The sequence below is a fragment of the Ceratotherium simum genome, chromosome 7 (genome assembly GCF_057802395.1).
Source record: "Ceratotherium simum simum isolate JZ-2026a chromosome 7, ASM5780239v1, whole genome shotgun sequence".
In the NCBI taxonomy this organism is placed as follows: Eukaryota; Metazoa; Chordata; class Mammalia; order Perissodactyla; family Rhinocerotidae; genus Ceratotherium; species Ceratotherium simum.
The window spans coordinates 80,885,294-80,898,414 of record NC_141906.1 but is presented as its reverse complement, the minus strand read 5'-3'; positions in this window follow the sequence as shown (position 1 = coordinate 80,898,414).

Sequence of the window (13,121 nt, the reverse complement as noted above, 5' to 3'; positions counted from 1 at the left end):
TAGTTTTTGTGATTTTTACAGGAAAATGGACACTGCCCAGAGAACAAACAAAATATCTAGTAAGTTCATCATCAATGTCATTAACATAACTGTTTTCAGTGGTCATAGGACAAGCATGCTGAACCATGTGTTGTCAACTGAGTGTCACTGATATCTTCCTGCTTTGTAGAAGAGAAGCTTGTAGCTGCATTTCCCAGAATCTCCTCTGTATGGCTCCAGGAAACATCATCCAATGAGAGGCACTCACATGAGGAAGAGGGAAGAGAAGGAGAGAACATTATTTCCAGAGGCAGATGTAGGCAGGTACACAGAGAAATGCAAGTTTCAAATAGGTTTCAGATGGACTCTTTGAGAATTGCCTACAGGCTGAGGTAGGTGGTGGGAGCATCTAGAGATGCACACATTTGTAGTTTCCCAGATGTGCTCTTGAGAATCAGGTGCTTCAATGCTCTGGGCTGAAAGTGTTAACGATGGCTTTCTTGATGTTCCCTTCCCCAATGGTTGCATAATCCTTACTTTCCCATCTTAAAAACTCTTAATACTTGGAATGTACAGAGTAGCTTCTATTTTCCTGATAAAACCCTGACTGGGACAATAAGTAATTACAAAAAAATTTAATATAAAATTAGGAAAAACAGAGTGTATTGTGTTATAGGAACACCTATGAAGAGAACATAATCCAGTATTGGGGGACGGAGGAAGAAAGACTTCCTGAGAAAGTGGCCTCTAAGCTGAGACTTGAAGGATAAAAGGGGGTTAGGTAGTCAAAGTGCACCGAGTGGGGGAGACGGAGGCTGTCTCCAATTTGTGCAAAGACCCGAAGGCCAGAGGGAGCTTAGAGAGTGTTTGGTGCCCCATTGGAGGGGGGCAGGTGGGTGTTAAACCTTAATGGTAATAGGGAGATATTGCAGACTTTTAAATAGTAGAGTGCCATGATCAAGTCTATGATTTCAAATGATCACTCTGGCCCTATAGGATCAAGAAGGGATTTCAAGAGAGCAAGATTTAATGTGGGGAGACCAACTAGGAGGCTGTAGTAATGGTCCATATGGAAGATGTCCGTGGCCTGGACTTGGGTGGTGGCAGAGCGGATGGAGAGAAGGTAGCAAATACAAGAAATGTTTAGTATATGACTGGCGGGAGGGTAGAGAATGGGAGAAGTCAAGGATGACTCATTTCACATACGGAAACCGAAGCTTAGAGGGATTCCACAGCTCACCGAAGGTCACATAGCTTGGAAGCAGTGGAGTCAGGATTCAGACCTAGATTTGTCTAACTCTGGAGCCTTTGCTTTTAACTCTAAGCTCTATATCATACAAATTGGAACATAGTCACAGATGTTCAATTTTTAAAAAATAATTAGGATGAGGCACTTGTGGCTCACAAGATAACACAGTGGTTCTGCTGGGCTCTCTTCCTCTCCTATTCTATACTATATTATTTCCTAGTTGATTTAAGTTATTTTCATCAGTTTTTCCTCTATATTTGTGCAAATGTTGTTGTAATTAAAGGAAAATGGGTAAAGAAGATTTCTCCCCCTCACTAAAATTTGGGTTTCAATTTAAAGTAAAACCAAAAGGCATTTCTGCTTTACTTTTGAAGTGTATAAATCTGTAGCTCTGGAAGTTCTAGAGGCTAAAAGCCAGAACCAGCTGTCAGATTTTTTTGCCAAAATGACTAAGATAATGTGTAAGATTGGGAAAGCTGTAAAATAATTATCCCATATTACTCCCAACGCCCACCTCTTCTGTTATATTTTAGACATATTAAACAAGTCCAAAATAGTTGGAAACAAATACTGACTTGCCCATGATTCTAACTCCCACCTATTTGCTGCTGCGTCTCGAGCCTCCGTCTCTGGAACAATCTCTTTGCTGAGCTCCAGACACCAGAGGACATCCCCAGCCCAATGACTCAGGCTCCTTAAACTTTCCATATCCCCACAATCTCACCATCCCATACTGCTTTTCTTCCTGAAATCTTCATCAACCAAGTCAACAAAACCAGACACTTAGAAGTTATTTTAGAGTTCTTTCTCTCCCATTCCTCACATCTAATCAGCCACTAAATCCTGAAGATTTTACCTCTTAAAAACCTCTTTATTTTTTTCTTTCCTCTCCACTTCCACTATGGTTGCCTTGGTACAGGCCAGTGTTTCCAAATTCTTGACATATAACAATTTTTGTGATGCAGAAACAAGAAATTGGAATTCCCAGGAATTCCCCAAATCACGTTATTCTGTATTTTTCATAACATTTTACTTATGTGTTTTTAAATAATAAAGATTGACCACCAGGGGCCTGCCCAGTGGCGCAAGCGGTTGAGTGCGCATGCTCCGCTGCGGCGGCCCAGGGTTCCCCAGTCCGGATCCTGGGCTCGCACCGACGCACTGCTTGGCAAGCCATGCTGTGGCGGCGTCCCATATAAAGTGGAGGAAGACGGGCATGGATGTTAGCCCAGGGCCAGTCTTCCTTGGCAGAAAGAGGAGGATTGGCAGATGTTAGCTCAGGGCCGATCTTCCTCACATACACAAAAAATAAAAGATTGACCACCATAATAAACAACGAATAGTTTTTCTGTGATAGTGTTATACTAAACATTTGAAAGGTGTTCTGTAAAGAAGAAAAAGATATCATAATACATGCTTTTTACAAAGTACTGTGACAAAATTATGTATTTCAATAACATGAAAAATGACCTCTACCTAATATAGACACTTGATAATAATTAGGAGATAAAATAATTAGAAGATAAAATTAGAAGAAGGGGACATTAACACAAAATAAATGCCAAGTAAAAATCATTTAAAAATTGAAAAAACATCACAAATATTTAATATTTAAAAATTATTCTTAAAATTATAAGGCACACAAGAATGAATTTCACTGTCCAGTAGTCTTGCTCTTTGTTTTGGGATAAGCCTTCCAGATGTAGAAAAATGTCTTTCCTCTTGTATTGAGGTTAGTTGAATTGATTGGTTGAAGATGTATTCAAAAGCATCTTCAAACTGGGTGTTAGTAAACATGTTGCTTCAAATAAGCTCTTTTCCTTTTTTAAAAATGAAAATATTTTGTCTGCTTGCCCCGATTTTCACTTTGCCTTTGAAATAGATATTGCTTTTCTAAATTCAAATTTTAGATCAGTTTCTGGTCTTTTATTAGAGCGCTGTATAACAACATTAATCTATTCTTCTCTTTGTGTTTCTTACATCATGACATTTGCAAAGAACTATAGCTTATGGTGAATATTTAAACACTAGAAATGCCAATGACCATTTGGTAGCATTTAAATGATGTGACGTTCATACCTTCTAACAATGTTAACAGCACCCACAAGATTGCATGCCAAAATTGCCCATTTAGAGACTTACTTTGATTTCAAAACTTATTTCTTAGCACAACAAACACTCAGAATTTGTATAAAGTATACTATGTATATAAACTTACTAATATTTATTCTATTTGCAAGAATGACTTATCATTACCAGCAGACAGGGCCTCAGAAACACACTTATACCACGTGAACAGCCATAAACAAGACTGACAGATGAGATGGTGATTGCTTCTCTCCTACATACTCCTGCCCCACTTCCCAGAAACATCAGCTTTGATATTTGACTCTGTGGCTCAGTGCTTCCTGCTCTTGCTTTAGACTTGATGTTGAGTGGATTTCTTTGAGTCAGTAATATCTCTATGTTAATAGTTAAGCTCTAATTCTTATAGGAAAATTATAATACTTTCTCTCATTTTTCTGATTTCTCAACTATTATTACTTAGGTTGAGGATTTAGAAAAACACGAAATTTCTGAAGAAATGTCAGGAAGGACTTCCCACATGGAAACATGAGTATGGACCCCCATAATCTCTTAGTCAAATGATCCCTGTGCAGGTCACTGGCCTCTTGCCATGTATCCTTTCAATCTATCCTCTCCATTGCTTATTCTGTAAAATTGACATGCACTTAACAAATTGTATTGTAATTTTAAAATATCCTGCATTTCCCATTTGACTGCAAATTTCTTAAAAGCAGGGACTGAGTCTTATTCACATCTTTATCTCTAATTTCTAGCAATGAATTGACGTATTTTAAGTCCTCAATAAATGTTTGATAAATTTAGATGAATTAAATTGAATTTGTTTGAAATAGAAAGATAGTGAGGACTTCTGCTTCTGGAAACCTGGTGGGCTGAGACAACAAGACACTTCCCCCACTACAAATACCCAGAAATTCGAGATAACATAGAACTAAAAAATTTGAAAGCAGAGCTGAGCTCAGAAGAAAAAGCAAGAAGGTCTCTAGGTGCTACAAACAAACCGACAGACAAACAGAAAACAAACAAAACCCTGAAAGTTAGAGCTGTAAGCACTGAAGTTGACATTGCAGGAGTTGGGACAGAAGAGAGGTGGTGGTGGGGATGTGTGTGAGGGAGAATGGTAAGGGAGTCTGCAGGGATGGTACAGTTTCAGACCAAGAATTAAGTTTAGGTTTTTATAACCACGGAGAGATAGAAGGCCATCTATGAAGATGGCAAAAAGCTTGTCACTCTCAGGAATGCTGAGTGAGAAGAACACTTCTTTTATTAAAAATTAAAGGCCAAGCCTGCAGCATGCACAAGATTGGAATCTAAATGTTATTGAATCATGTGGCTCAAGAACATATGGCTCCCAAGGCTGGGAAATTAACATAAAATTTGGAACTTGGCTAGCGATAACTCTAACTTGTTTGGCAAAGTAAATGTGGGACCACTCTAGAGGGATTATCTCCATAACTCAGGTTATACAGAACTTGCATAGAAAGTACAGTCCCACTAAAGATAAACTCACAATTAAAAATTACAAAACACACGAGGAAATTATCATGAACAAGAGCCAGTAAACATATTTTTAAAAAATTTCACCTAAAAATTGTACATATAGGAAAGTTAAGAGAGTATATTCTAAGAGTTCTCATCACAAAGGAGGAATTTCTTTTCCTTTTTTCTTTCTTTTCTTTCTGTTGTATCTATATGAGAAGATGGATGTTAGCTGAACCTATTGTGGTAATCATTTCACAATATATGTAAATCAAACTATCATGCTGTATAACTTAAACTTATACAGTGAGGTATGCCAATTATTTCTCAATAAAACTGGAAAATAATCAAATAATTATAAAGATAAAAGAAAGAATAGAAACAATAGAAATGCACTATTTTAAAAGGCAAAACATAGAATTTCTAAAAATGAAAATGTCATTGAAATGAAAAATTCAATGAACTATTAAAGTGACAGATTTAATACAGTTGGAGAGAGAAAGAGTGAACTAGAATATAGAGCTTAGAAAATTACCCAGAATATCTATAAAGGAATAATTCAACTGAAATCAACTTCTTATTAGCAATAACAGAGATGAGAAGACAATGGACTAATATTATCAAAGGGATGATGAAAAATACAGGCATACCTTGGAGATACTCTGGGTTCAGTTCCAGACCACTGCAATAAAGCAAATATCACAATAAAGCTAGTAGCATGAAATTTTTTGGTTTGCCATTGCTTATAAAAATTGTGTTCACACTATATTGTTGTCTATTAAGTATGCAATAGGATTATGCCTAGAAAAATGTTTATACCTTAATTAAAAAATACTTTATTGATAAAAAAATGCTAATCATCATCTGAGCCTTCAGCAAGTTGTAATCTTTTCACCAGTGGAGGGTCTTGCTTCAATGTTGATTGCTGCTAACTGATCAGGGTGGTGGTTGCTGAAGGCCGAGGTGGCTGCAGCAATTTCTTAGAATAAGACAACAATGAAGTTTACCACATCAATTGCAGCAAATCCTTCCTTTCAAGAATGATTTCTCTGTAGCAGGCAATGCTGTTTTATAGCATTTTACCCAAAGTACAACTTCTTTCAAAATTGGAGTCAATCCTCTCAAACTCTGCTGCTGCTTTATCAACTAAGTTTATGCAATATTCTAAATCCTTTGTTGTTCTTTCAACAATCTTCACAGCATCTTCACCAGGAGTAGCTTCCATCTCAAGAAACCACTTTCTTTGCTCATCCATAAGAAGCAATTCCTCATCCATTAAAGTTTTATCATGAGATTGCAGCAATTCGGTCACATCTTCACGCTCCACTTCTAATTCTAGTTCTCTCCCTATTTCCACCACATCTGCAGTTACTTTCTCTATTGCAAGTCTTGAACCCCTCAAAGTCATCCATGATGGTTGGAATCAACTTCTTCCAAACTCCTGTTAATGTTGATATTTTGACCTCTTCCCATGAATCACAAATGTTCTTAATGGCATCTAGAATGATGAATCCTTTCCAGAAGGTTTTCAATTTACTTTGTCCAGATCCATCAGAGGAATCACTATCTATGGCAGCTATATCCTTATGAAATGTATTTCTTAAATAATAAGACTTGAAAGTCAAAATTACTCCTTGATCTATGAGCTGCAGAATGGATGTTGTGTTAGCAGGCATGGAAACAACATTACTCTTTTTGCACATCTCCATCAGAGCTCTTGGGTGACTAGGTGCATTGTCAATGAGCAATAATATCTTGAAAGGAATATTTTTTTTTCCTGAGCAGTAGGTCTCAACAGTAGGCTTAAAATATTCAGTAAACCATGTTGTAAGCAGATGTGCTGTGATCCTAGGCTTTGTAGTTCCATTTATAGAGTGCAAGCAGAGTAGATTTAGCATAATTCTTAAGGGCCCTAGGATATTTGGAATGATATATGAGCACGGCTTCAACTTAAAGTCACCAGTGCATTATCCCCTCACAAGAGAATCAGCCTGTCCTTTGAAGCTTTGAAGCCAGGCATTGACTTTTCCTCTCTAGCTGTGAGAGTCCTAGGTGGCATCTTCTTCCAATATAAGGCTGTTTCATCTACATTGAAAGTCTGTTGTTTAGTGTAGCCACCTTTATTAATTATCTTAGCTAGATCTTCTGGATAACTTGCTGCAGCTTCTACATCAGTACTTGCTGCTTCACCTTGTACTTTTATGTTATGGAGATGGCTTCTTGCCTTAAACCTCAGGAACCAACCTCTGCTAGCTTCAAACTTCTTCTGCAGCTTCCTCACCTCTCGCAGTCTTCACAGAATTGAAGAGAGTTAGGGCCTTGCTCTGGATTAGGCTTTGGCTTAAGGGAATATTGTGGCTGGTTTGATCTATCCAGACCACTAAAACTTTCTCCTATCAGCAATAAGTCTGTTTCATTTTCTTATCATTCTTGTGTTCACTGGAGTAGCACTTTTAATTTCCTTCCAGAACTTTTCCTTTGCATTCACAGCTTGGCAAACCGTTTGGGACAGGAGGCCTAGCTTCTGGCCCATCTCAACTTTTGACACGCCTTCCTCACTAAGCTGAATCATTTCTAGCTTTTGATTTAAAGTGAGAGACATGTGACTCTTCCTTTCACTTGAGCACTTAGAGGCCATTGTAGGGTTATTAACTGGCCTAATTTCAATATAGTTGTGTCTCAGGGAATAGGGCGGCCCAAGAAGAGGGAGAGAGATGGGAGAACAGCTGGTTGGTGGAGCAGAGAGAACATGCACAACATTTATTGATTAACTTTGCAGTTTTATTGGGTGTGGTTCATGGCACCCCCAATTACAATTGTATCATCAAAGATTGCTGATCATAGATCACCATAAGAAATATATAATAATGGAAAAGTTTGAAATATTGTGACAATTACCAAATGTGACACAGAGACATGAAGTGAGCAAATGCTCTTTTGCAAAATGGTGCCAATGGACTTGCTCGATGCAGGGTTGCCACAAACCTTCAATTTGTAAAAAATGCAACATCCACAAAGTGCAATAAAGCGAAGTGCAACGAAAAAAAGTATAGCTGTAATTGTCGATTGTTATGCTGGATATTTTCAGTGTGCTTCTCCAGACTACTGCCACCTTTCTGCACCCTGCTTTTTGTCCCAGGAGGCCAACCTCCATAGACTGCGTCACTCAAGCTCACTTGTCATCTGGCTTCTGGTTGGACTCAGTCACTGTGAGGGTGGCGAATGGTAGCATCTCTGGGAAGAGGGATCAGGATATTTATTCCCCTGGCTAGTCCTGCCCTTAGATCCAGACAAGCAGGGCCCCTACTCTAGGCCCTGCAGTAAAGGTGGGAGAAGAGACATGCTTTGGAGTGCCTTTCTGAACATTTTTAGGCCCGCTCTAGTGCTTGGGACCAGCTAGGACCAGCAATGCTGTACAGGCAGAACACCACAGCCTGCACATATTTCTGTGTGACTTTAGGTCACCAGAATCATAATTTTCTAACTCCCCCTTCGGTAGCTGGAACTGGCTGGAGCTGGTAGTGCCATCCAGGCAAGGTGTCCTAGGCCAGATCAGGTCCTACATGGTCCTGAAAGGTGGAAGCACCTTACTCAAAATTTTCTACACCCTCTTCAGTGCCTGGGATCATTGGAGCCAACAGCGCAATCTGGGCAGGGAGCTCTGAGCCTGGGATGGGAGCTGCATGGGCCACGGTCCCCATTTATCCCCTTTGAGGCATTTTTTGACCCTATAACCTACATCCAGGATTGGGCCACCAGATCAGAATGGTGCTGATACGCTGCTGTTGGATGACTCTCACTCACATCAGACAGAGGATGAGTTCAGAGCTCTAGGCTACCAGAGAGCTGACCTTTGGACTGGTGCCTCTTACACAGACTCATTACATGGCTCTTGCTTGAAAGTGTTCTGACTGTGGTGCTGCCAAGGGTGGCAGGGGTGACAGCAGGCGTCCTTTACCCTGTGCACCTTTCACTGCTGGCTTGCTGGGTGGCCACCTACCCCCTTCACAGCATGATGGATGATGCAATATCATGAGTAATTATGTAACCAGCATTAGATAAATGGTTTTAGGGAACTACAAAGGCAAAGAGATATACATTGTTTCAATATAAACAGGTTCCTCCAAAGAGTTGTGCATATATTATAAATTACTTCAACTCACACGTGCCCATGAATTTTGCAATACATTTTTAAATTAAATTGTTCATGTAGACAAGAGCCCTACTGTATCTGCCCAGGACCCTGCATACCCTAGGGGTGGCTCTGCCCCTGGCTCCTCTCTGCCAGGTCATATTTTAAGGTGTTTGTTTCCTTGTAGGCAGAATGTATGGGAGTGGATTCTGAAGGTGTGAGACCTAGGAATATAAAACATAAAATTATATTGGACTGAATTTACTGATATTGGAGCACTCACCAGGGATTCTAGATTTAATATATTGACTCAAACACCTAGAAGTGGTACTTAACTATAGCCTGGACTCAACAATAGCATACAGTAGGGTTTCTCAAACTTGAATATGCAGAAAATCATCTGGCAATCTTGTTAAAATACACATTCTGATTCTGTAGGTCTGGGCTGGGCCTGGGATTATGCACTTAGAATAAGTTTTGATTCATGGATCATACTCAAATAGCTAACCTAGATCAATAATGTAGAGAAAGGAGTCTAAATGCTCAGGAAATGCTTAACTATCCCCCAGGAGGTTCTAGAGGATATCCCTTTCATTAAGATATAGGAACTGCTTTGCTGAGGAGAGCACCAGAATTATTGAAAAAGTGTTGTGGCTATTTGCTATGGGCCAGAGATCATGGTGGCAGGTGTTGCAATAGAACTGGGTTCTCTGATTTCAGTGGAAATAACAGATCCTGGCATGGTAGAGGCCTGGTGGTGGTGCTCAGCCTTCAGAGACATGTTGGACAAAATTACCATTATAAGCTGCTGGGATAGAGGGGCAATCTATATTTTTACTCACATGGATCTGTATGATGGCAAATTAATCAGGCTCACACAGGAATAGAATGGATAGCAATCTGCTAAGGTGCTAATTGAAATATATAAGTGGAAGTATTCTAGGTCTGTTGGGCAACAACATGACTCAAGACACTGTAGTGGGGTTTCATAGCCTCTTACCTAATTCTCAGACATAACTCAATTCAAAAAGACTTAGAGTATCTTCATTGAGAAGAAAGCTGAGTCCCTTTGGGAAAGGGCCCTTCAATGTTTTCACGTGTAATATACTATGAATATTTCTTCAAATTTTTTCCTGAGAAACTAGTAACCATTTACCAGGGTGACTGTGTACTGGTGAAAGAGAAATATTCAGAACTTCTGAGCGTTCTTAGACATTGGCTCTGAGCTGATTCTAATCTCTAGTGTTCCAAAATGCCTGCAGAGTTCACTGGTAAGAGTGGAGACTTACCAATGTTAGGTGATAGATGGAGTTCTGACTCAAGATCTTCTCGTGATGAGTCCAGTGAAATAAATAACCCAATTATAGTTATTTCATCAGCCCCAGAATGTGTATTGGAGCTTAGACATGCTTCATAACTAGTAGAATCTCCACATTGGTTCTCTGATCTGTGGCGTGAAAATGTTAGTGTACAATGGGCCAAAAAGAAGTCCTTGAAAATGCCCTTCTACAAGGAAATTTCAGATCTATGTTCTCCATCAAGGGCTTTTAAAACGCAGGGGGTGGTGATTCCTATAGCATCTACCTATAATTCACACATGTGGCTGCTGAAAAAGTTATATGGAGTTTTGAAAATGAAACTTAATCATGTAGTAACTCTAATCTAAGCTGCTATCCTAATGTAGTATATTTACTGGAGAAAGTCAACAGATCTTCTGGCAGCTGTGGACTTGGCTGATGTTTTCTATTCTATTCCCATCAGTAAAGATATTCAGAAGCAGTTTGCTTTCATGTGGCAGGGTCAGCAGTACACTTTCACCGTCTTTGCTCAGAGTCATGTCAACTCTCCTGTTCTCTGTCATAATATGGAATTAAGGGATCTTGAGCATCTTGATATTCCACAGAACATTATTCTGGTCATTGCAATGATGATATTATGCTAGTTAGATCTAGTGAGCAGGAAGTATCGCATACCTTAAATGTGTTAATAAAACACATGCATCCCAGAAGATGGGAGATAAACCCCATGAAACTTCAGGAGACAGCAAAACCAGTAAAAAATGCTATTGGCCTAGATCATGTCGGGATATCCTCCTACAAAGTGAGAGACAAATTGCTGTACCTTGCACTGCCCACCATGAAGAAAAAGGCATAGCACTTGAAGGGGCATTTTAGGTTCTAGAGGCAAACATATATTTCATTTAAATGTACCACTCTGGATCTATTTACCAGGTAATTTGTAAAACTGTCAGTTTTGAATGAGTCCTAGAGCAAGAAACTCTAAATCTAAACCAAAGTGCAAGTTTCCCTGCTATTTGGGCCTTATGACCTAGCAGTTCCAGCAGTAATAATGTGTCTATGGTAGATAGGGATGATTATGGGGCCTCTAGTAAGGCCCAATGTGAGAATCACAGCATAGACTCCTACGGATTTTGAGTAAGGCTATTCATCTGCTGCTAATAACTACAAAAAGCAGCTCTGGCTTGCTAGTATTCTCTGATGTAAATTGAGTGTCTTACCAAGAGACACTAAGTAACTACGTGATCTGAAACACCCATCATATGGTGGATATTCTCTGATCCATTAAATCATAAAATTGGACATGTGCAGTGTGTTAAATGGAAGTGGTTGGTGCAGCATGCACAAATTACGTGAGCAGGTGCCTTAGACTCTCATGGCATTTACTCCTCCTCCTTTGCCACCGCGCTCTCAACCCATAGCTATAACCTTATGGAGCATTTTTTTTTTATGACCAAATAACTGAGGATGAATAATCTCAGGCCCAATTTAAAAATATACTGCACAGTATACTGGTGCTGTCTAGACACGGATGGCTCCTGCATGGCAATGCAACCATTCAAGAATGCCCTGAAAGATTGTGGTGAAGGGAAATCCCCTAGAGGGCAGAACATCTGGAAATACATCTTGTTGACCTCTGTGTGGAAAGGAAGATGACTTGAGGTATGAATCTACAGTAACTTATGATTTATGGGCAGTTACTAATAGGTTGGCCAGCTGACTGGGGACTTGGAAGGACAAGATTGGAAGATTGACAATAAGGAGATTCGGGAGACAGGAATGTGGGTGGATCTTTTGTAATAGGCAAAATATGAAGAGAGTTGCCCACCAGAGGGCATCCACTGTGGAGGGGATACTCAATAATCAAGTGGACCAGGTGACCCATCCTGTGAATGTCACTCAGCCTCCTTCCTTAGCCACGCTGGTGTTTGTTCAAGGGACCCATGAAAAAAGTTAACGTGGTGGAAAGATGGAGGTTATTCATGCATGCAACAGCATGCACTTGCCCTCACCAAGGAAGCTCTGGCTATCACTACTGCTAAATGATACCTGCCAATGCAAAAGGCAACATTGAGTCCCCACTATGGCACCATTATCTATGGATAGTAGCTAGCCACCTGATCGCAGGTTGATAGACACCTTCTATCATTGAGGGGTAGTGATTTGTTTTCATAAGAATAGATATGTATTTAAGAGATGGATTTATCTTCTTTGCCAGTAAAGTTAATGCCAGCATCACCATTCATGGACTTAAAAAAAAATCTTATTCATTGACATGGCATTCCATACAACATCATCTCCAATCAAAGAAAATATTTTACAATGAAGGGAGAGTGGCAATGGTTCATGGCTTCAGATTTTACAGGCCTTCCCACGTGGTACATTACCTACAAGCAGATGGCTTGAAATGATGAAATGGCCTGCTAAAGGTCATTCATGGAACCAACTAGGGACATTTTGCAAGGTTAGGATGTTGTCCAAGGGCGTGACCAGAAAGCTCTATATAGTGCTATCTTCCATGGCCATAATGCATGAATCTAGGAAATGAGGGGTGGAGATAGAAGGGCCTCTTTTACTTTTATATCTAAATAACCCACTTAAGACTTTTTGCTTTCTGTCCATGCATTCTTGGGCTCTATGGGATTGGAGGTCATAATGACCAAGGTAGAAATATTTTCACCATGGAAAATGGTTAAATTGGAAGCTGAGACTTCCCAATGTCCATTTGGGGCCTTTCAAGTCTCAGAGGAGGGAGTTATTCTGTTGGCTGGGATGACTGGTTTGAATTAGCAAAAGGAAGTTGGTTTTTCTTCTTCTTCTTCTTTTCTTGTTTTCTTCTTCTTCTTATTCTTCCTCTTCTTCTTCCTCTTCTTCTTCTTCTTCTTCTTCTCCTCCTCCT